Source organism: Eretmochelys imbricata, chromosome 4 (assembly GCF_965152235.1).
Source record: "Eretmochelys imbricata isolate rEreImb1 chromosome 4, rEreImb1.hap1, whole genome shotgun sequence".
NCBI lineage: Eukaryota > Metazoa > Chordata > Testudines > Cheloniidae > Eretmochelys > Eretmochelys imbricata.
Genome location: NC_135575.1, coordinates 71440700 through 71465959, shown reverse-complemented (window position 1 = coordinate 71465959; position 25260 = coordinate 71440700). Strand labels below are relative to the sequence as shown.

Below are 25260 nucleotides of genomic sequence, written 5' to 3'. Positions count from 1 at the left end.
ATCGTTAGCTGTGGTATGTCTGCCATTCTTTCCACCTGATTTGAGAGGAGCCCTGTAATAAACTGCCCTCTTCCGTTTCCAGTGTTTAGGATGTCAGGTGTGAGCTAATCCAGAGCTAGTCAGTCACTTTTTACTAGGGCATAGCCCACCTAGCTAGCTATTTTTCCCCATTAGAATGGGAGATAGAAACACTGTACCAGCATTTGGCCTCCAGTGACCTCTGTAGCCCAAACATGAAATTCACAAGGCGTCAAAGGAGCAAAGTGAAAAGAGAGGAAGAGGCAGTTGCCAGTGCAGGCAATGAAGACAAATCGGGTTCAGCTCCACAAATCAGTTCAAGTGCAATCATGATACTCTTGACAAATTGTTCCATGTGTAAAACGGAAAGACAGTAAGTTTCTGTTTAGAGTCTAGTGGTTTCTTCCCCTGAAATGAGGTTAACACCACTGCTATTGAAATATGGATTGTCTCTCTTTGTCTCTCTCTCTCTCTCCTGAAATGGATTACTGCAGAAATACTAATTTGGCTTAAAAATATGCTGTGTGTACTTTACAGTTTTTGTCAATATTGAAATTCATTTTGCAACACCAAGAAGTTCTAATGAGAAAGTATTAGTAGGATAACAGACTATATGGATAGTTGCTACTTTTCCTAAATACTTTTTATGAAATATACTACTATGGAACCTAAGTAAGGGTATAAATGGCTTGTATATCATAAGATATTTCAGCTGCATGGAAATAGTACCTGAACATTAAAGCGAATTCTTGCCCAAATATGAGCGTTAAATAGTGGTTCTGATGTCTCGGATCACTTCAGTTGTTGCCATAACAAACATGACAACTTAATTTAGTGGAAGCTAATGGGTTATTATTATTTTGTATACCATTACTGTTTGTTAACTTAAATGATCACTCTCTATTATCTTTGCCATGCCCTGGTGTATATATGTTTTTTGTTTGTTTGTTTGTTTGTTTGTTTGTTTTTTCAATCAATCAATTCCAGGAACTGTAAAGTCCTACATCTTGTAGCTTTTGTGTCACCCTATCTGCTCAGTGGATTTTTATTTATCCCTTATTGAATTGGCTTAAGACTCAATATTCAAAAGGTTCGCCTCCTACAGTTTGTCGATAAGACATCTCTGTAGTTGGCTCTAGTGATTCTGGGGAAATGATTTTTTTCTAAAAAGGAGCCATATCAATGCACTTCTGAACATTATAGCTTAATGTATATTTTAAGGTGAGATATGAACTTGAGAACTAAGGTTGCATGAATAAAAAATGAGCCAATTCTACATTTATGGGAAATTCACTTCTACAATGTTTTACACAATTAAAACCTGTATTGTGAGTTATGTCAAACACCTCTTAAATACTAATATTTGTTTAAAAAAAATTAAGATGTTGTGCTTCAGTATATTTTCAGAAACATGCAGTGCTGTGTAAATATTATAGGATGAAGTACTGTTGTGAACAATGCCAAACAACTCATAAGTTAAATTTTATAATTAGACAATATCACTTCCATAAGATGTCTTCCAGACAGGCTGGAGATGCTAAGTGCTGTCTAATGTCTGTCTCTTGGGTGCCCATTGGCATATACTGTAATACTGGATATTAGCCAGATAATTTACTCTGTGACAGGTAGGTATCCCAAGGGTTTTAAAAGTAACTATTCTGAGTGAGCACTGAATACAGATCACTTTTAGGCAACCCTTACAAGTATGCTGGTTTATTCTTTGTTTTTATATACATTCTCACGGTTTTATGAAGTTGATATTTCTGTGAGGATTTTAATCTTTCTCATACAGAATAAGAGTTGGTTGCTTATTGTATTGAAATCTAACTTATTAGGAAGTGGTTATAGTAGAAAGTCTTTTGCAGTGAAGTATTACTATCTTTAAACTGTTGGTGGGTTTGCAGAAATCCATAGAATATAACGGGAGCAAATCAATAACTGAATGTATCCATTTGCCCAGCAGTTTGCCAAAATAAAATAAAAGGCAGAACCAATTTCAAGCAGCCTTGAACTACTACCTTCAATTCTTAGATAACTGAGTAAAACATTTTAATGAATTGGTGAAATGTTATAAACACATCCTACTAGTTATACATGACTTATGTGACTTTTTGTAACACAACTCTTTGAAATTGGGGTTAGGAACTTCATTGGTGCTTTAAAAAGTTTTAAGAAAAGCAAATGTTGCCTCCTGCCTTAGGACAGAACAGCACAAATACATATACTTTACACACACACACACACACACACACACACACACACACACACACACACACACACGTATAAGGAGTTAAGATTGGAAGTGCAGCTTTGTGAGGCCTGTATTCATAATTTTTTTCACTATTCAGAAGGAAACTAGAAAAAAAAACAGTTGTTCGCGGGAGATACTTTTTTCACACCAAAAAAAAAAAATTCTATTAAAGACTTTATGAAATAATGATTGATTAATATGACTGACTTCTGCCGCATTGGCTCAATTTCTTAAGTTTTTTTATTTCACAATGAAAGAATGTTCATAAACATGATCTTTAACTAAATCTGATCTAACATAAATTTTCTTAACTTAATGTCTCCTAGAATGTCAGCATTTTAGGGAAAGTTTAAACAATGCAATCATTCATTAACTCAGTAATAATATTGGCTTAAAGAATCTTTACAGCATTGTTCAGACAAACACGTAACTGATTATTTTTTCTTTTTTCTTTGCCTGGAGTGTCTTTTTTTCACTGCAGTCCTTGATCTTGGTGACAAATCTGTAGAGAATTATGGAACTGGTTTATAAGGAGACGGGTCTCTCGTGTAGAACGCTGGAAAGCTGTGTATATGTTGGGGGCTACTATACATTGGCATTGATCTATGTGCAGAACTCCCATGGACGTCACTGGTTTTGTGCAAAAATTTAGGATAGAATGTTAAAGGTGTTTTGTTTTTTTTTTTTCTTCTCAGAAATACTTTAGCCCACTTTTTTTATACACAAGGTGTACTCATTCCCATGAGAGCCAGAAGTGTGACAGATCCTATGGATCAGATACAGGGCTGTATCTGAACTGTACTTAGTGCAGCTTGTGCAGGAAAGAGGGGTAAAGGTGCTCTAAGGTTCCAGTTATGTTTCCTCAGTCTCACTGCTGCCTAGCTGCAGACCCAGTGCTCAGAATTAAGCAGTCTTCTCAGGGCTATTGTACTCTATACTAGTTTTCAATTGCCTGCTAAGTGCTTCAGCCATGCCACCTTTTCACTTAGCTACATACTGCATAGTGGTGACTGGGAATGGGGGGAGTGTAGTAGATGCCAATTTGAGGTGAATATTCTCTTGGCCAGATCCTGCTGGGTTTATGATGCTTTGTGCTGATGAACTGGAGCGAAGTGGCTGGTGAATAACCAGAAATCTGGTGAATGAATAATTCTCAAATTCAGCTTTCTTCTTTCTCTGTGGATTATCACTAATTCAAAATAGTAGTGTGCAAGTTGACTGGGTAGTGGTAATAGCATAATCTCTTGTTATAACATTGTAAACCCTACTACCTGATTTTTATATTAAACACTTACTATACATAATACAATATATCCAACAGAAACAAAACCTGGGAAAACTTTATTCTTTCTGTGACTTCTTTAAAGTTTTCTAGTGATCGTCTCTTGCTTCAGAATGCCGAATGCCTCGCCCCACCCATGCTGTTTGCAATAGGATTCAATCTGTGGCTTAGCTGCTGACTCTTTACTGCTTCCTAAAGAGCTGGGAGCTCAATATTTGTCTCAGATAGATACTATATGCAGAAGCACTCAGTTTGGTGCTGGTGGGGGAGCAGTGCAGACTTCAGTTCTACTCTGAGAAACCTGTCTGGGACAAATAGCTGATTGAGAGACTGCTGCTTGCTTGCCAGAGCCTATGAAGGGAAGGTAGGCCTGATATGGGACTACAGTAGTGATGTGATATCAATGCCACCCAGAAACAACATGGAAAAGATTACTGCTGGTTGTTCCATGCCTTTAGAACTGACAGCTAAAAGAAAATCTATTGCTTTGTGCACTTGACTGGGGAACCCAGTCGGGTTGGCTGTGAGCCTAGGAGTGATTGTCACACACAAAGGAGAATGAAATTTTTTTAAGTATCAGAGTAACAGCCGTGTTAGTCTGTATTCGCAAAAAGAAAAGGAGTACTTGTGGCACCTTAGAGACTAACCAATTTATTTGCATGAGCTTTCGTGAGCTGTAGCTCACGAAAGCTCATGCTCAAATAAATTGGTTAGTCTCTAAGGTGCCACAAGTACTCCTTTTAAGTATGTTAGTTCTGGAAGCATCACCTTCCATTTTTCTAGATGGGATCAAGCACTTCAGTGCATACATTTATTTAACGAATAGTGGCCAACATGTCCTTTCAAAGTCCATAATGATCAACTGAAGAATTTGGGTATCTGAGGAGAGACATCAACTATTATTGATGTTATAAACAATGTGAAGTATTCTTTCCTACTGATGCTGTTTTGTATTATTGGGAAAAGGCTTTTACCATAGTTAAAGGACAGGATGCTAATTGGAAAGTAGTACTTCATTCTGAATGTTTTAGCAGGTTTATAATCTACAATAAATAAATCATACAATAAATATATTTTATGAGAGACCCGTGGGTGATTTACAAAGACGCTTCTGATTAGCAATGCTAAAATAAGACACACATTGACTTTGTGACGTAAGGTTACTTTGTCATTTTATATACCTTTTTTTGAAAACTTTTACTCTGTGCAACCATCTGTAGAAGATTTTATGCAGCTTTTATATTTGTTTGCATCACTATATTCCAGAAACTAAGTCCTAACTAACTTTGGCTGTCACATCTAGATTATCTATAGTTCGAGACTGCTCACAATCACACCACCTGAGTAAGGTTAGTATTGACACTAAACTGGGAGGAGAGGTAGATACGCTGGAGGGTAGGGATAGGATACAGAGGGCCCTAGACAAATTAGAGGATTGGGCCAAAAGAAATCTGATGAGGTTCAACAATGACAAGTGCAGAGTCCTGCACTTAAGACAGAAGAATCCCATGCACCGCTACAGACTAGGGACCGAATGGCTCAGCAGCAGTCCTACAGAAAAGGACCTAGGGGTTACAGTGGACAAGAAACTGAATGAGTCAGCAGTGTGCCCTTGTTGCCAAGAAGGTGAACGGCATTTTGGGCTGTATAAGAAGGGGCATTGCCAGCAGATCGAGGGACGTGATTGTTCCCCTCTATTCAACATTGGTGAGGCCTCATCTGGAGTACTGTGTCCAGTTTTGGGCCCCACACTACAAGAAGGATGTAGAAAAATTTGGAAAATATCCAGCGGAGGGCAAGAAAAATGATTAGGGGACTGGAACACATGACTTATGAGGAGGGGCTGAGGGAATTGGGATTGTTTAGTCTTCAGAAGAGAAGAATGAGGGGGGGATTTGACAGCTGCTTTCAGCTACCTGAAAGGGGGTTCCAAAGAGGATGGATCCAGACTGTTCTCCGTGGTAGCTGATGACAGAACAAGGAGTAATGGTCTCAAGTTGCAGTGGGGGAGGTTTAGGTTGGATCTTAGGAAAAAGATCCTTTTTCACTAGGAGGGTGGTGAAACACTGGAATGCGTTACCTAGGGAGGTGGTGGAATCTCCTTCCTTAGATATTCTTAAGGCCAGGCTTGACAAAGCCCATGCTGGGATGATTTTATTTGGGGATTGGTCCTGCTTTGAGCAGGGGGTTGGACTAGATGACCTCCTGGAGTCCCTTCCAACCCTGAGATTCTATGATTGAATGATTACACACAATACTGATCAGAGAGGTGACCTCCATGGAATCTTGTGTGTTGTCCTTCTCGTTGAATCAATACTAAACCCAAACTCCAAGATGTGGTTAGAGGAAACTTGAAGGGTATGACTACACTTGGGGAAAAAAGCCCGGTGGCAGCAAGTCTGAGAGCCTGGGTCAACTGACTCGGGGTCAGTTTGCAGTATGGGGCAAAAAACAGCAATGTAGTCATTCATGCTTAGGCTGCAGATTGGCTTTAGACCCTTCCCCTTTGCTAGATTTCTGAGACCAAACTGCAGCTCAAGTGGATGTTTACATTGCTATATTTTAGCTCTGTACTAAAGTCTGAGTCAGTTGATCCAGGCTCTTAGACTTGCTGCTGCAGGTCTGTTGTGTGTTAGTAGTGGAAAGGTACCCTAAGAGTAATAACTTTCACACAATATTTAAAGCCAAGTTTCAGTCCACTTCTAATAATTAAACATGCTACTTTTTTGTTGCAAGCATGTTAATTACAGTGTTCCACCTGGAGTTCTAGGTGGATATGGTGTTTGTTCTGTCGTGCAGTATTGCCTTTTACCTCCAAGATGCTTATATTGTACTAAAATGATTTTTGTGTTGGATCCTTTGTGATGAAAATATGTTTATAGCAAATAAATGAATGTAACTAGGAAGCTGTGATTGGAACATCTATGGTATTTTGATGTAACTATTACATGGAAGTGAATGAGATCAGATTTCAGACTGTTACACCAATGTCAGCTGTGAGGTGGGAGCATTGTAACGCTGAAGTTACTCTCTTGTCCTCTTTCACTGGGAAATGCTTTCACCTTCAACTCAGCTCCAGATGCATTACAATAATCCTGTCCAGAAGTGATTGGCTCATGAACCATTGTTCCTCTATGTAAGCAGGGTCTGAATGAGCTCTCCCCTGACATCTTGTGAGGAGCAGAAATCCTAGTTTTCATTGATTAACACCCCGACCCCATTCTCTGATTTTAAAAAAACAAACCTGTATCAATTGAACACAATGTTTTACTGATATATATTTAAGATGACCGGCTGAGTCCTGCCCTTTCTTCTGATTATCTGAATTTTTGATTATCTGATCTGGCTCTGGTCCCAATTAGAACAGATAATTGGAGTTCCACTCTGTATGTTTTTAACATTTTTGTAAAAACACAGATTCCACATTTTTTCCCATGGCAAATTGATTTCTAGGATTCCTGGTGATGAGTGGGTCATATGCTTTCAAATCCTGGTGTGTTTTCCCAAATTAATGCTGGGTTCCTTTTCCCTCTTTATTAAAAGCTTTCTTTGCTATAAACAGAGTCAGTGCTTGTGAGAGGGAGTATTGCCTCGTAGAGGTGCCCGGAGTGGTATTTAATGTTCCCAGATTAGTGGGTGGGAGCGCGAGCTGATCCTGGCTTGTATTGTTAAGAGGAACCGGTAGCTATTGAACCCAGCCCTTGTTGCTGCCAACTCCCACCTATCTGAAGGGTTACATGTAGAAGAAACTGGCTAAAGTTTCCTAACAAGTTGGAAGTGGAAGAAAGCATCAGTGTTAAAAAATGCCATCTGATCTTCTAGGCTTGGAGAGTAGATGAACAGGACCCTGAGACTTGTTACATAAAACAATTAAATGTGGGATCCAGATCTAGCCTTGGGATGGCGTATATGGAAGCTGAAGTTGCCGGGAACAATGAACTGGGGGTCTCCAGGACTATGTTGAGCAGTGGATCCCTTAGTCCATCTAAGAAGGCCTTTTTTCTAGAGAGGAGTCATCCCAGGTGTGTCTTGCCCTTTGCTTTGCTAACAAGGCTGATGTATTGAAAGGCTTTTGTTTCTAACCTATATTATTGGGTTCCTGAATTTGAAGTGGAGCAATACTGCTAATAAACCTTTTCTTTTTATTTTCCTGGGCTACATGGGGTGGTATTAAATCTGGGTTTCTATGATGTAGGCAAGATCAGGTGTTTTATCCAAAACCAGAATATGAATGGTGGCTGACCTTGAATTATTGTCAAACGTTAGAGGGTGTACTCTTCTCCTTCATCACATTTTGATTGAGGGTTCTACTGATAAAAGGATTGGCCTCAAATACCTGGCTGTAGGACTCTTCCATGGTGTAGTTTTCATCTTGGGTGGCCTGGTCCTAATTATATTAAAGCATGTACTTTAGTCTTTGTAATTATCTGTTATAACTCTGTAGGTTTTATGAAGGCAGGAGTAAAATAAAAATAGCTGAAATAGTTAACTGAAAATTTACATAATTTAAATCAGACTCCGAATGTTAATTTTTGCTTAATAAATAAGTCCATAAGAAATGTCTGTTGGGGAAACTGCTACAGTTTACTTAGAAAGTGCACTTCTCCTATGTAGGTCATAAGGATCCAATCTGTCTGAATACTGGCTGCTCTTTCTTTGATCTGCAGAGTGATTGGTGCTTTTCAGATATCAGTTGTGGGAACAGGAGGGTTTCATTGCATCTTCTCTCTTGGCCCCAGCTACTGTTCTACTTCCTGTTGCATTGATAGTGGGTGGGTGTCTTGCCTTTTTTTTTAAAATACATATATTCTAGGGACAGTCTTGTCCTCTTCTCCCCTCCTGATGTCATTGTAGATGCAGGCAGTGCAAAATGTATTAGTCATATAATACCTCAAATGCAAAACTGCATTTCACTGATCTGAGGTTTGAAGAACAATATGAAACTAGCTATTTTACAGGATGTGTAGATTTCATTCCTGTAGTAACAGAACTTGTGATAGGAAAGCAGGAGTGTGTGTGTGTGTGTGTGTGTGTGTTGTGTGGCTTAAATTGGTTAAAAACCCTAACTTTCAGTACTTAATGTTTCAGAAATGTTAGACTGCCAACCTGTGCCTAGGGTGACCTTAGAGATGTCTTGTGTTAAAGGTCTTGAAGATAAATTAATTTATGCAGATTCAGGGAGCTGGTGGTGGTGGGAAGAACTAAAAACCTCATGAATAAAGCTACTTTAAGGGAAATTACTGCTTTGTCCAATCCCGAAGAGCTATAAGATCTTTGCTCACCAATTCTCATAAAACTTGTATTTGTCATGCCTTTTTGGTGACTTTAGTATTACAATCTATTATAAATAAAGTGAATTTCATTGATTAATTTTAGAATGAAATTAGTAACCGGAAAAATGGCCAGTATTTTTTTTAAACCTGTGACAATTATAAATTACTGTATTCTGTCATATATACTTTAGATTCTAGAAAGTAAATCTAAAACTTTCAGCATTTTTAAATGGAGATATGTAAATCGAAGTAAAGTCTATTTAGGATTTGTATTTTCTTGCACACTGGAACTCTTTAATTTGTATGATCGTCTTCAGTTTGTTTTCCTGTGTGGGGAAGTGTTTGGGAGGGGGTCAATTTTGGTCTATCTTTCAACTCTTGTTTCTGTGAAGAACTATCTTTTTCTTCTGACGTTCTGTATTAATCTCAAACTATTGTTAACTTTAAACAACTCTCTCTTGGAAAGCACTGGCTTGGAAGCTCTTTATTTGGCAGATATTTAGGAGTAAAGTAAACTGTAATATTCTTTCTTTAGATTGGCTTTATAATCTAAGGTAAAGCAGATAACTCTGTTCAGTACTTATCTTTTATCTCCTTTCTCTGAACAATAATCTCTCTTTTACTTGCTCTAGGTTATTTAGTGGATATGGATATTCACGGCTTGTCATGTCTTACTCCTTAAATCTTATTGGGATTGACTCCTGCCATCTGTGCCTACTATAGTGTAGTATAAATAGCTTTGATACAGTAATACATGGTGGTAGCAGCAGAAGCTGCAAGAGTTGTTTTATAGTTGAGGAGGAAGAATGAATGAAGCTACAGGATCCATTATTATTAAAAATTCTATATAGAATAGCTGAAATATTCAGATTTTTCACTCTAATCCCTTAAATGTATTTTTTTAATCTTTTCACATTTTTCAGTAATCATTATTTAAAATATTTGAAAGAATTCTTTCAAATAGCTGTTTCAAAGATGTAATACTAAAGTACTAATATTTAAACAATTTGTAGATCTTGGTCTGTTTTCAGATTTAAGCCCCTAATATTAAGTACTGAAAATGAAAATAGCTTGAATTTCAGGCATGCTGAGGTGCCACAACTCTGAGTAGAGGTGAGGAGCCGCTGAAAACTTGGGCCACTTAGTTAGGTTCTGGGCCTGTGATTCTTAAATTCATTTCACTTCTGAAATATTATTTCTGACATAAGAACTTTTTCTGACCAAAAAATGCTTGAAATTAGATTATAAAACAGCTCTTTCTTTGGCTTATGGTTCTGATGACAAAGATTTTTTGCAAGTAAAATATTGTATCTGCAGCAATATTGTTATGAACTGTGCATGTCTGATTTTTAGTAAATATAATTAAACTTTTTGTATCTAAATCAGTTTGCGTTAACCTCTAGTTGAGCATATTCAGTGCTGAGAACTACCATATTTATCATGAATACAAATATAGTAACTTAGAGTGCCAATATAGTGTTAACATATAATTTAATAAGTGTTGACTCTATTCTCGTTATCTTCATAATAAAGTTTAATTTTCAGAAAGCAGACATTTGACAACTAGTAGTTGTAACCTTTAACATTCTCTTTTTGCTTCATTGCTTGCTATTAATCACTTGTTAGCTTTTCTTGGTGGTGATCATTGATTGCATGCCTGTCCTAGGGCAATACAATAGTCTTACTACTTTGCTGCTGTTGTAGTTAATGACTTATCAGGGAGATGCTGTGCACTGTAGAAGAAGAAGCAACAGGGTTGGGAGTCAGGAAGAGTTTGGTTAAAATCCCTGCCCCATTAAAGTTAATGGCAAAATTCCCATTCATTTCAGTTGGTCCAAGATTTCATCCCTAAATTCTAATCCTGGCTCTCATTGCATAGGGGCAGCACAATACAGGACTGAACCTGCAAGACGTTGTACAGCTAAGGTGTTCAGGATCCTCAGCTCTCAGTGAGATGAAGATTCTCTCTATTTGGCTCATAGAAACTTGCCCAATACACACAATGTCTGAAGGTTTGCTACGAGAAATTGTCATTACTCTAATTTTTTTCAGGAGCAACAAATGCACAATTCTTTGGTTAGGAGAGACTGCTCTAGACTCAGTTTCTCTCAGCAGAATCTATTAGGATATCTGCTTTTTAGCTGAGTGGTTGTTTAGAACAGTAGGAACCTTCAGGGCTATTCATGGCTGAAGACTCAGTGCTGCTTTGATAGATGGAAACAAACTGGAGTGTGCATGAATTCCTTAGCTTATGAAAGCTGTGTATTGCTGTGTGTTGTATTGGGTGTGAAAAGGTGACCCCTTTTATTTTAAATATAGGGAAATGTTTTATTAAAGCAACAGGTTTATTTTTCTTTTTAATGACTAAATATTGGGAAGAAGAACCTTATTCTTAATTATAAAAATTGTGAGGTTTTTTCTAAATTTTTATGTTTTAGCTATTGTATTACTGCCTAAACAAATCCTGCAGGAACCACAAAGCAATGGTTGTAGACAGACTTCTCTGGTGCTCAAGTGGACAACAGGAATCAGCTGTATAAAACTAGTTCCACTCCCCACTGGAGAAATGCATAAAACAGTTTGGTTAGCTTCAGGAGCCCTGCTTGAAACCTCAGGAGAAGTTTAGGCAGGAACTTTCAAACAAACTTTTTGCCTTGAGGGGGGAGGCACTGACCGGGGCGGGGGCATGCATCAGACTGTCAGAAAGGCAGCAATTGCCAGGATTCTGCCTGTTTTTCATAGCTCCAATGCTTAGGAGTTGCTTGGATCAAGTGTAATCTTCTGTAACTGGCAAGGAAACGCTAAGCTTAGGTAAGACACTATGTTTATGCTTTTTTGTTCTTTTTAACCCCTTCTTCTCTGCTTGTGATGTTTCTATGGCTGAATAAAACTTACTCTTTTGAACAAGTTAGTTTCTGTAATTGCATTTACCTGCTGAACACCGCTCCCAGAGAGGATTCTGTAGAAGGGGCTAAACCTAGCTGGAGGTGATATAGTTAAGATATGGATTGCTGTAATCTGCTGGTCCAGTCAAGAGTAGAGTGAATCATGAGGTCTTGCTCTGAAAACTGCAGGTCATATGGGATGTGCTTACAGAGATAGAGGTCACAGGTGCAGCTCACCCCTGACCTGTGACACTTGTATACTGGGTCTAAAATGGATGTTTACACAGTATGGGGATCTAAAACCCAAGGTCCTTAGTGGTGGTTTGTTGGAGGTGGGTGGTGAGGCAGGTTGGCAGTGGGACAACACTTGTGTAATGCTTAAAGTTCTCTCCTACAGATACTGAACCTCCAAAGGCATCCAAGTTTCACTCCCACAAAAATTTCCTACTGCTCCCAAGTTAGCGCTCTACATTTTTGATTCTTCTCCAACCATTCTGTACATGTGTAGTTGTAGTTTACTGTTTCATGGGGAAAGTGCTAGGTGGCTCCCTCCTCCCACCCAATCTTTCAGCTTTTGAAAGTGGGGTGTCTGATGTGGTGACTTCTAAATTGTGGTAGTTATGGGTACCTATAGCTAGACTTCATCTAGAATTGTATGTGCTCCGCATCTGTCAAAATCTGACCCTACATGTCTAAAACTGGAAATGCAACCTGAGCCCCAACAATTGGTGGCTGCTGTAACGTTTTTAGCCCACATCTTACTAAATAACAAAGGAAGCTAAATAACTTGTTGAAAGGCTACAAAAAATGCACAACTCTGATTTCCTGATGTTACCAAAGTTCAGCTAGCTACCAAATCCATGAAGTCCCATTGATTGGATAAGTAGTGCCTTAAACATTTTTTTTTCTGTGCATAAGAAGAGTAATCGGGATTAACTGTTCCAATGGAGTTCAGAATTTTATTGGCAATTCTAGGTTTCTAACTTGAGTATGTAATGCTGAAGAAGCAAGAATATGTTCAGTCCCCAAAGTGTGGCTTGTGGAAAGAAGTATCAAAATTATTAGTATTGTCTTAAATGTCAGATGTCTTTTGTATGTGTTTAGACATTTCTAGAGTATTGTAGTATAGAGTTTAACCTCAGACATCTTAAAGGTACTGAAGGATTCCTAACTAACATTCTTTGTTAAATAAGAAAATAGCATATTTAAATTAGAATCTAGCTAATACTGCCCACAACATTATGAAATAAATGTATAAATTATATTTCCTAATCAAGTGTGTCCTTACCCCTCAGACTGAGTTTGCTCCTGTCACTTGGAAAACCTAGGGGAATTTTTGGCCATGACTTTTGAATCAGTACTGAGCATGTTTAAGCTTCTTAAACAATGATTTCTAGAAAAGTTTTTACCTTGTGCACGTCTTTTAAACACTTACTGCCAAACATAAGTCTTCTAAAAATATGCAAGTGTGAGACAGTAATGGGAGTGAGAAGGAGTGAGGGAGCTGCCTACAAGGAGACTTGGAGCAGGCTTTCTAAATGAGCCAGCCAGAAACATGAAGTGTGGGGAGTGAACCTCAAGTTGTTGTTGTTTGGGAAGAGCTGACTCTTTTTTGGAAGTCTTCATGAGAGTCAACTCTGAGCAGGGCAGCAGCAAGCTGAACCCCAGAGCAGGTCATCACCTACAGTCTCTGAAGGAACTATATTGCTCAACCCAGACTCTGAGGTAAGAGCCATGCCCAGGGACATATTTTTGGGACTCTTGAGTTTTACTTCACAGGGGTTTTTTGGTCTGAATAAGCTTAGACCCTAGTAAGGGTGGTGACTGGATGACAAGAGAATTAAGTCTGTGTAAAAGAGGCCTAGAAGAGGGAGAATAAAGAGCAGGGCAATGCAGAGGCAACTCTGGCCATGAGGGGTGGCCAACTTGTTTACAGTACACTTCTTTTTGAGAAGGAAAAAAGTGTGTTTTTTTCTGACTTGGATTACTGCAGGACACTTTTTTTTAGAACTTCATTCATCTGAAAATAGAATAATAACTTGAATTTTAGCTATTTCACATTTAGGACCTAATTGTGTTTGCTTTTATCAGTAAGGGGTTAGGATTTTTAGTGTTCACTTACAGCCATAAGAGCGTCTTAATTTCTTTTGCCAGAGTAGTACAATGGTGACAATTAAAGATTCATAATTGAATAGCACAACAAATCTAAATGATGTCAGTGTTTATCAACTCTGTTTCAGTTTAGAAAAAATGAAAATAAATGTGAAACCAAAAAGAGCTGTATTTTCAGAATTGACAACTGGTCTCTCAGTTGCTTAATTTAGGTACTTTTCAGCCAGGCAACTTGCTTATTAGACCAAGAACCTAGCCAAGAGCAGTCAAGCATGGGGAAGAAATGAAAGACATTGTGATTTACTGTTTTATGCTTGGTATCTGTCAAGATATGCTTGATTGAAAAATTTCGTTTTCATATTGCTGAGTTGTTGTAAGGTTTAAAAAATAACCTCTTGATGATTAATGTTCCGTGACCCCGCATCATTAAGTGGCAAATTAAATATCAGCATTACGATAGATATTCCTTTTTCAAACCTGGGTCTGTAAGACTCTAGAGCAGGGGTTCTCAAACTTTTGTACTGGTGACCGCTTTCACACACAAGCCTCTGAGTGTGACAACACTTTTTTAATATATATAAGGGGGAGGGTAAGTTATTTTAACGCTATTATAAATGCTAGAGGTGAAGCAGGGTTTGGGATGGAGGCTGACAGCTCCCGACCTCCCATGTAATAACTTTGCAACTCCCTGAGAGGTCATGACCCCCAGTTTTAGAATCCCTGCTCTAGAGCACTTGTTAGAATATGAAGCAAAGATTTATTGAATTTAAGTAAAGTTGAAAAACTCACTTTATTTCTGACTTTGTCACTATTTCCATCACTTTCTGCAAGACCTATTTCTTGTAGTGTTCTGCACTGGTCCTGCTGAAGTCAGTAGGAATCGTTTCATTGACATCAGTGGGAACTGGATCAGAATGTTGGTGATTTTAGTCCACCTGTGAAAACCTGCATTTGAACAGAAATATAGTTTAAAATTTTTTTCCTGAATATTTTTGTCTGCATTGTGAAAAGGAAGGAAAGCAAACCAGAATCTAAGAACAAAATTAATCTCCCCCACCCCCTCACTATAGATTCCATGGGGGATATTTAATGGTCTGTTTTGTAGTGTGTGGTGTTTTTATTTGTTTTTTGAAATCATGTAGAAGTTCTTAATCTGTGGTTAGTCTCTAGTGCTGGTTGAGAATTCTTTTTTTTTTTAAATGGGGGGGGGGGGGGGAAGTGGTTTCTGCAAAATCAACCTTTTTGCTGAAGAAAATGTTTTGCTAACTTATTTTATGTTTCTCATCGGGGAAGTTGAAACAATATTTTATGGATCAAGCTGATCTGTATCTAAATACTGTTTTTGTCTAACTGAATTGAAATGTGTTGTAACAAGCTAGTTCTCTGCTAATTTACATCTGCTGGACCCACTGTCTTGCCTCAGGGGAGTTGTAGTTGGGCTCCTATGTGCTGGGCTTCCTGACTGGACTTAATCTCCCTATGGTGCTCTGTGGGCTCACCTCTGAATGAACCCAGCCCCATGGAACTTCATGGGAGATGTTGTACGGCTATTCAGTAAAAATTCAGAAACAAAATTAAAAAAAAATTTTCACACAACATATAAACTATGGAATTCACTGCTGCAGGATCCACTTGAGGCCAGATATTTAGCATGATTCAAAAAGATTTCTTATCCGAATATCCATAGTGAGCACTTAATAAGAGATTAAATTACCTGTTTCAGGGCTGAAATTGGTTACTAATGACTGGGGATTAGGAGGAGACTTAATGTTGAGGGTCTACTGGTGGGTTTCTTGCACATTCCTGAGAAGCATCTGGTACTGACTGCTGTTGAATTCAGGGTCCTGGATTAGATGAACCACCCAATATGGGAATTGGTACATTTCCTAATCTTGGTACAGATCAAGTATTAGGATGTAGTGTAACACTTTGATTTGAGCAGTATTGTGTAGATAGTGGGGTGGTGTGTGTGTGGTGTGTTTGTGTTTTTTTTTTTTTTTCTTTTCAGTCCCTAGGTTGAAGATTGATGATGAAAGCTCGTTTAACTATTGGTTGAGAGTGCAATTGCAGAAAAGTCCAAACTTTATTTGCTCTAAATATGCTGAAGCTTCAGTCACATTTGGCTGAGGCTTTGTTAGCTTAACTGGTCATCAAGTCATCCTCAGCAGATTTTGAGTACTAGCCACCTTAAATTGAAATAAGTGCACTTTTTCCCCTTTAAGTTTCTGCCCACTATAATGTTTTTTAAAAGAACGCTGTCAGACAAAACTCCACATCATACAGTAGAAATATTTAGAAGTTCTAATCTAATTTTAAACAATTTTGACAGCTTTGGTGAACCTTACAAAAAAAAAGGGTGGGGGGCGTGGCAGAACAATGAGATGTACCCTAACATTGTAGCAAGGATCTCCTGGCATGCTGCAGCATTAGTTACTGTCAGCTGTGCCTTTTCTGATTTCTTTTTTTGACCCAGTTAGCACACCAATTTCATGTCACACAGTGCTCAGATTAACACTCTATATATCTTGTTTCATGGCCAAATCTTGTGATTTCTTGCACTCCCTTGTAATGTTTATTTTTGTGACTAAGGAGAACTCCAAGCTTCGTAGCCTAACATTGGATGCCACTTGAGCTTCACTCTGATTACCAGTGTTATCAGAGCCCACTAAGGTCTAACATAAAATGGTGATGTGAGCAGTAGTTAAAAATACCTTGAGAGAACCCCTCTGGGGATGGTATATGTGGGCTGATTTGAATTACCTGTGTAACATCCTGGCTATAAATGCAGAGTTACATAATGGATTAGATTCTGATCTGTTACTTGAATATTAAATCTAAAGTAATTCCCTTGACTTCAGTGGACTTGCTTTTGATTTTACACTGGTGCAGTAGATATCAGAATCTGGCCTAATGTCTTACTGTAAAAATAATTTGACAGTGACTTTTTTGTGTTCATTTTGCTGGAGTGGAAGCTCCATCGTAGTTAAGGTTGTTTTAGATTTCAGTTTAAAACCTTTATTTTAAAAATCTCATTGAAATGGCAAAATACAGAATGAAAAAGCTTTTTAGTTTTGCAGGTAGATTGATGAAAAATGAAATTGATACAGGGAATAAGAAGTTAAATGGCAAAAAGATTCCCCCCCCCCCCCGCCCAAGAAATCAGATCCCAGAATGTTTCAATGTTCCTCATCAAGTGTTGATTCCAACAATATTAGTTATGTACAGGTAGAGGTTTCCCCCACCTGAGATACCTTTTATACATGCTGATGCAATGGCATATGTAGGCACCAGACCAAACATGCTACATTTGACAAATTGTTTGCAGTGTGAACACCATTGCTGATTCTGTTCTAGTGGGAGAAAATGAGTATGAGATATTCCCATAGGCTACAGAGGTATTTGGCAGGGTAAAGTTCCCTGAATGGAAAAGAGGAGAGCTGGAATGAGATGAGGCGCAGCACCATACTTGTAGCTCAGGTGAGTAGTTGCAATGGGTCACCTTTTGCACAATCCCAATCCTAGGCTGCTCCAGGGCCCTAGCATAATTTAGACAGCCCTAAGAGCCTGTTTACATTATGCCAGAATCTCTGCCCTACCCCTTTTGTCTTAGATTCCTATATGACCCAATCACCATAGTATCTGAGCACTTCAGTTGTAAATAATTTATCCTCATGAGACCTAATGGGTAGAAGAATGCAAAGAGACTAGGTGGCTTTCCCAAGGTCACACAGTCTGAGGTACAGCAGGGAATTGAATGTGGGTGTCTGAATCCTAGGCTAGTGCCCTAACCCAAAAAATCCTTCCTCACCCAGTATATCTGTTCTATGTCCAGCCCCACCTTCAATACCAGGACTTGCAAAGGGGTCCACAGGAAGCAACCTTCTGGCTGTCTTCTGCAGTGTTTCTGCTCAGGCTAGAGCTACCTCCCAGAGCTGTAACAGGGTCTTTTTAAGACCCATTTACTGCACTCTGGTCTTATTACATGTCAAAAAAGGGGCTGGAGTGGGGTTGAAGGTGTCCCTGCAGGAGTTCAAATCTCACCTATTCTAACTGCTATTTATATTGTCATGCCCTTCACACTCTTTATTGACTTAAGGCCAGGAACCCAAACCTTAGAAGGCAGTCCCAGGAGAGGTGCTAAACCCTCTCTATACACACACCTTGGCAGAGAACTTATGCAAGCTCTCTGCATGTACAGTCAGAAATAGAATACAGGTCTCTAATATGAGCAAAAACTTAAGTGAATTTGCAGACTCATCCACACATTGGTAGATCTTACTGTCACTTATGCCATGCATTTTTCTGCCTTAACACTACTAAGATTTTTGCAATACATTCCTATTTGATGAAGCTGGGATACATGTTGCTTTTGATATTTGTTCAAGAAGGAGATTAAAGCCTTATGTGGTGGTGTGGTATGTATGAAGGTGGAAAGGATTTACAAGTCTTATTCCTGAGTACTTATTTTTCATTTTTCCAATGTGGTGGGTGGATAAGGTTGTTCTGATGCAGTCTTAACTGTCGCTAAATGTAGTTTGTGTGTGAGAAATAAATAGGGAGATTTGGTAGTGACCTGACCCTTATGTTATGGTGTGGTCTGGCACTTTCCTTTTATAAAAGACTTCAGTGTTAAGAGTAGTGATTTGCAGCAGGACCTGGAAATTTTGGCATAGTCCTGGGGTCAGTGAGGGCGATTGCAAATGGCTCATGGAAAAATCTGTTCTGGTGTGGTCAGGACTGACACGGGGGCTCTACTTTACCAAATTTCCACTGGTGTAGAACCAAGTAAGCACTCTGTCTGTGGTGTAACTTTAACCTGCTGAGCAGTAGCTCTAAATTGTATTGGGGCCAGCCCACAGCATCAGGGAGTTTGTAAGTGGCTTCTTGGTGTCTTTCCCATCTCTCCTATGAGATGTGGACTTCTGGTGCAGGAGAATCTGCAGTTGATATTATTAGCCTTCTGAGAAAAACGGAGGGGTTATGAAAAGTCTTAGAACAAGTGCATTTCATCCTAGCCTATTATTTGTTTAATTTAAAATGTGGCTTTTTAAAAATCTTTTTGCTTGAGAGATAAAAATAGATTATACAAGTATGGAAAAAAGGATTCAATTTTGGCTAAATACTGTATATTGCTTTGCCGTCTCTCTCAAATGGTTTAATTTTCCATCTGTCAATTTTTTTGTTAAACTTCCTTCTTCCTTTCTTCTTTCTGTTCTACTTACCCATAGTAGTTAAGCCTGTGCTGTAGGGAATGGGCTTTGGAGTAACTCAAGGGCCTTTTTAAACAATTTTATTGCAGTTTTCTGTTTATGGGGGGGGGGAACAGTACTCTCATTCATACATTTTTAGTGTTCTGTTCCATACTTAAAATTTGTAAGAGCATATTCATCCAGAGGTATGCTGGTGCCTAGAGTTCTTTGTCATATAGATGTTTGCGTACTGTATATGCTTGTTCATATACTTTTTTTTTAATCTGTTCCAGTTGCTTGATTCCAGAGGGAGCGCTCTCACTCTGTGGGTGCCTTGGGAAGTGATGGATATTTTTGATTATATAATGAAAAACAACTAAATATGTACATTGGAGTGTTTAAATATTTTAGGGGGTGGGTGGTGGTGGTCCTCCTCCCCACCCCTCTTTTATGTCCCATGCTTTCATGTAGCTTTTAATCCCTGAGGAGATGGGATTGTGTTTAAAATTTTGGCTCTGGGGAAGGAAAGGATCTATTGGCTTGATCTCTTCATGCAAATTTCCTTTTTATGCAATGTGATTAGTAGATGTACTGTAAAGTGAGTCCCAAATTATGTTGGGATTTTTGGTTGCTGGAGGCTTGGCTACTTGGTAGTCCTGCACTATGGGCTTACACATGCCAGGTACTGAGCACTCTGTCTCCAGTTCAGCGAGCCTGGGGGGCCTGTAACCTGGCCCCAGGCAGTGGGGCTCCAGCTTCATCTTTGGCCCCAGTCCCAGGCCCCAGCAAGTTTAATGTCATGTCTGGCGACCCCATTAAAACAGGGTCACAACCCACTTTGGGTTCCTGACCCACAGTTTGAGAATTGCTGCTCTACAAGATATGCACATTTTGTCCCTTCCTCTGTGTCGGCTGCTAGAACCTTTTGGTGTAGGCTCTGGTTACCTCTCTGCAACCTCTTCTCTGGCCTACTCTAGAGCCTCTTAAGTCTATCCATCATGGTACTTCCTTACCCTCCATTCCGCATGTATAAGACCTTAAGCCTTGTCCATCTGAGATTCTGCACTGACTGTTTGGTTTTATTCCATATCCCCTCCACTTCAAGTCTCTGTCTCATTGCTCCCACATCCTCATGTGGGCTCTGCACTTCATCATTTCAGGTTTCCCTTGATGTTCCCTTAGTTTCCTATCTGTTACAAGTGGAGACACTACAACTACTGTCTCCTTGCTGTGAATGGGAGTCATCTACTTGTAAATGCTTCTCTGAGAGCTCCTCTGTTCTGATGGATTTGTTAACTTTCTGAACATGGGACAAAGCCTTTTTTTCCCGTCACTGGCATTTGAGGGAAGGATCTTAGAAGGGCAGAGAACTAATTTTTTGGTTTTGGATTTTATTTGGAGCAAGTTGTTGGCTAACTTATTGCATTAAGGAGATAACTGTTTCAGGGGCTTTTGGAATGTTGGGAGTGTTTGCAGATCCCAGGCAATCTCCCTCTGTTAGCTGCTCTGCTGGTTCGCAGCCAACTGGCTTTTTATACAGTCAGGCCCATTCAAGGCTCACCTGGAACAAAGCACTCCCAATTCACACTTTTCAAACTACCAATCAAGCACACGGTCAAACTGTCCCCACAACAGACACTCAGGTACTCGCCAACACAGCCTCCCTAATGCAGCCCTGAGCGTACCTCCTCTCACGCAGATCCCAGGCAAACTCCCTCTGCAATAGTTCACCTCTATTCGACATTGGTGAGGCCTCATCTGGAGTACCATGTCCAGTTTTGGGCCCCACACTACAAGAAGGATGTAGAAAAATTGGAAAGAGTCCAGCGGAGGGCAACAAAAATGATTAGGGGACTGGAACACATGAGTTATGAGGAGAGGCTGAGGGAACTGGGATTATGTAGTCTACAGAAGAGAAGAATGAGGGGGGATTTGATAGCTGCTTTCCCCTACCTGAAAGGGGGTTCCAAAGAGGATCATAGAATATCAGGGTTGGAAGGGACCTCAGGAGGTCATCTAGTCCAACCCCCTGCTCAAAGCAGGACCAATCCCCAAATAAATCATCCCAGCCAGGGCTTTGTCAAGCCTGACCTTAAAAACTTCTAAGGAAGTTCCTCCCTAGGTAACGCATTCCAGTGTTTCACCACCCTCCTAGTGAAAACTTTTTCCTAATATCCAACCTAAACCTCCCCCACTGCAACTTGAGACCATTACTCTTTGTCCTGTCCTCTTCTAGCACTGAGAATAGTCTAGAACCATCCTCTCTGGAACCACCTCTCAGGTAGTTGAAAGCAGCTATCAAATCCCCCCTCATTCTTCTCTTCTGCAGACTAAACAATCCCAGTTCCCTCAGCCTCTCCTCATAAATCATGTGTTCCAGTCCCCTAATCATTTTTCTTGCCCTCCGCTGGATATTTTCCAAATTTTTCTACATCCTTCTTGTAGTGTGGGGCCCAAAACTGGACACAGTAATCCAGATGAGTCCTCACCAATGTCGAATAGAGGGGGACGATCACGTCCCTCGATCTGCTCGCTATGCCCCTACTTATACATCCCAAAATGCCATTGGCCTTCTTGGCAACAAGGGCACACTGCTGACTCATATTCAGCTTCTCGTCCACTGTCACCCCTAGGTCCTTTTCCGCAGAACTGCTGCCTAGCCATTCGGTCCCTAGTCTGTAGCGGTGCATTGGGTTCTTCCGTCCTAAGTGCAGGACCCTGCACTTATCCTTATTGAACCTCATCAGATTTCTTTTGGCCCAATCCTCCAATTTGTCTAAGTCCCTCTGTATCCTATCCCTACCCTCCCGCGTATCTACCACTCCTCCCAGTTTAGTATCATCGGCAAATTTGCTGAGAGTGCAATCCACACCATCCTCCAGATCATTTATGAAGATATTTAACAAAACCGGCCCCAGGACCGACCCTTGGGACACTCCACTTGACTCTGGCTGCCAACTAGACATGAAGCCATTGGTCACTACCTGTTGAGCCCGACAATCTAGCCAACTTTCTACACACCTTATAGTGCATTCATCCAGCCCATACTTCCTTAACTTGCTGACAAGAATACTGTGGGATATCGTGTCAAAAGCTTTGTTAAAGTCAAGAAACAATACATCCACTGCTTTCCCTTCATCCACAGAACCAGTAATATCATAGAAGGCTATTAGATTAGTCAGGCATGACCTTCCCTTGGTGAATCCATGCTGACTGTTCCTGATCACTTTCCTCTCATGTAAGTGCTTCAGGATTGATTCTTTGAGGACCTGCTCCATGATTTTTCTGGGGACTGAGGTGAGGCTGACTGGCCTGTAGTTCCCAGGATCCTCCTTCTTCCCTTTTTTAAAGATTGGCCCTACATTAGCCTTTTTCCAGTCATCCAGGACTTCCCCCGTTCGCCACAAGTTTTCAAAGATAATGGCCAATGGCTCTGCAATCACAGCCACCAATTCCTTTAGCGCTCTCGGATGCAACTCGTCCAGCCCCATGGACTTGTGCACGTCCAGCTTTTCTAAATAGTCCCTAACCACCTCTTCCTCCACAGAGGGCTGGCCATCTACTTCCCATGCTGTGATGCCCAGCGCAGCAGTCTGGGAGCTGAACTTGTTAGTGAAGACAGAGGCAAAGAAAGCACTGAGTACATTAGCTTTTTCCACATCCTCTGTCACTAGGTTGCCTCCCTCATTCATTAAGGGGCCCACACTTTCCTTGGCTTTCTTCTTGTTGCCAACATACCTGAAGAACCCCTTCTTGTTACTCTTGACATCTCTTGCTAGCTGCAGCTCCAGGTGTGATTTGGCCCTCCTGATTTCATTCCTACATGCCTGAGCAATATTTTTATATTTTATAAAATTTTTATTTTTATATTTTTATTTTTTTATTAATTTTTGATTTTTTATATTTTTATAGGATGGAGCTAGACTGTTCTCAGTGATAGCAGATGACAGGACAAGGAGTAATGCTCTCAAGTTGCAGTGGGGGAGGTTTAGGTTGGATCTCAGGAAAAAGATCCTTTTTCACTAGGAGGGTGGTGAAACACTGGAATGCGTTACCTAGGGAGGTGGTGAAATCTCCTTCCTTAGATATTCTTAAGGTCAGGCTTGACAAAGCTCTGGCTGGGATGATTTAGTTGGGGATTGATCCTGCTTTGAGCAGGGGGTTGGACTAGATGACGACCTGAGGTCCCTTCCAACCCTGATAGTCTATAACTTGGTGAATTGTTCATACTTTACAAATGAAAAACAATGTTTATGCGCTACTAAAGTTAAAAGTTCCTCATTAAAGTTAGTATGGAAATAAGCCTGCACTACTGGACTTGTAAATGTGATGTCTTTTACTAAAACAAAATGTAACTGACCAAAGTTCTGTTTGCAATCTCCACCCTATTAAACTGTAAGAGGGATGTAGGAGAACTGAAATATATACAATATTCCTTGTAACAACTAATAAAAATATATTGAAGAGCACAAATGGATGGGTGACATGATCATCTTTTGCACATCTCTTTGTGCAGCACAGTAGAGGAATCGTTCACCTTTGTGAAAATATATGATTACAGTAATGCTGCCAATTTCACTGAGAACTTAGCAAATCTGCTGAGTTGAGAATTTATTTTTTCACCATGGTTAAAATTGCACTCTATTCTAGATTGCAGCTTTAGGTAGAAGACTAAACGTAATCTTGTATATTCATTTTGGGCTAAACTTTTAACTTTGCTTCATCATCCTCTTACTTTTTGGTTTTGCTTTTCCATTTAGAGAGTTGTACTCTCCTTGCGTAACTAACAAGCTTCCTAACCTGTTCCCTAAGTACAAAAAAGGGGTTTGGGGCCAGCTAAAATAAATGAGAAGCATATTTAGTAAAAGTTGTGTAGAATTCTAAAACCTTGTTTTTGTGGAGAACAACCCCTCAACTTTATATTTGGAAGCTTAAATGCAGTGCCCTTCAGTGAACAGTAGTGTGCTTCTCTGGTTTTGGAATGGATAATGAAGTTATTATTAAACAGGAAACTTTGATTGTTTAATGGCATACCTAGGGTATGTAATTTTCTCTAAGACATAATATGCCTTAGTATGTACAAACTACATATTCTATCTAAACTTAAAGTATACAATTTTGATGCTTGGTGAAAATGCCATGCTTAAATATTAAGGCACAAGTGGGAACCTGAAATAATTTTAAAGCAGTAAGAAAATAGTGATTCATTCCAAAGATGGTCAAGCCAAAAGGGCCATCTTTAGTTTGGTGAAGGAAAGGGTGCTGTGTTACTGTAGTAGACGCATTTAAAATGTGTGATTACAATATTCATGTTGTACAACTTTTTTGTCTTTAGCATGACTTGAAACAATTTTTTTAAGTTCTACTTTTTTTCTCTATTTTTCTTTCAAAAGAATTTGGCAAGTTTTCTCAACCCAAGTAAGCATATTATGTCAGCAGGCAAAGAAAAAAAAAATATTGGATGCTAAGCTGGATACTAACTTCAACAGATTGAATGACTGTGCAAAATTAAGTCTTTGCTGGATTGTGACCTAAATCCGTGCAGAAAAATATATGTACACGATATCCGCTATTTAGAACCTTATTGTTGAAAGACTCATAGTTGTTGATCCAATGAAAGTATACCTCTGACAGTACAGAAAATAAAACACTATGCTACTTTAGAAAGATTAATTGTAGCACCAGTATTTTTGACAGGTCAGTTTATATCATAGTACAATACAAAGAGAAAATACTTTAAGTTGTCAAACAGCAGGAAATGAGTCTCTTTAGTGACTTCAATCCATGTTGTTAAAGTGCTGTATAAACAGCAGTGGTAGGACCAAGGCATTTTGAATTTTTTTCTTCTAAACATATAAAAATAACTCTTAATAAGCTCTCTGTTACCATGTACCTTGGCCATGTAGCCAAAATTTAGAAATTATTTTGTGAGTTCTGCATGTATATTTGTTAACTGCAAATGAACAAGCAAATAAGATGTTTGCACCTGCAAATGTCTAGGTAGACTCCTAAAGACTCTAGCTACTTGTCTTCATATATTCCAAGACCAGAGGGACCACTGTCCTCCTGTATGACACAAGCCATAGAACTTCCCTCAAATATTTCCTAGAACACATCTTTAGAAAAACATCCATTCTTGATTTAAAAACTGTCATTGAATGTTTTGTGGTGTCACTGTATCAGTGACCTGTTCTCTTCATTATTTACCACATCTCCAATTTTTTGATCGTCTGACAATATAAAATCACTG

General features: G+C 39.4%; 1 protein-coding gene across 1 annotated transcript in view; it reads left to right on the top strand.

The window, feature by feature from the left end:
- Window positions 1-25260, top strand: part of SPOCK3 (SPARC (osteonectin), cwcv and kazal like domains proteoglycan 3) — a 391822-nt gene that overhangs the window by 1107 nt on the left and 365455 nt on the right. The window lies entirely within an intron of this gene.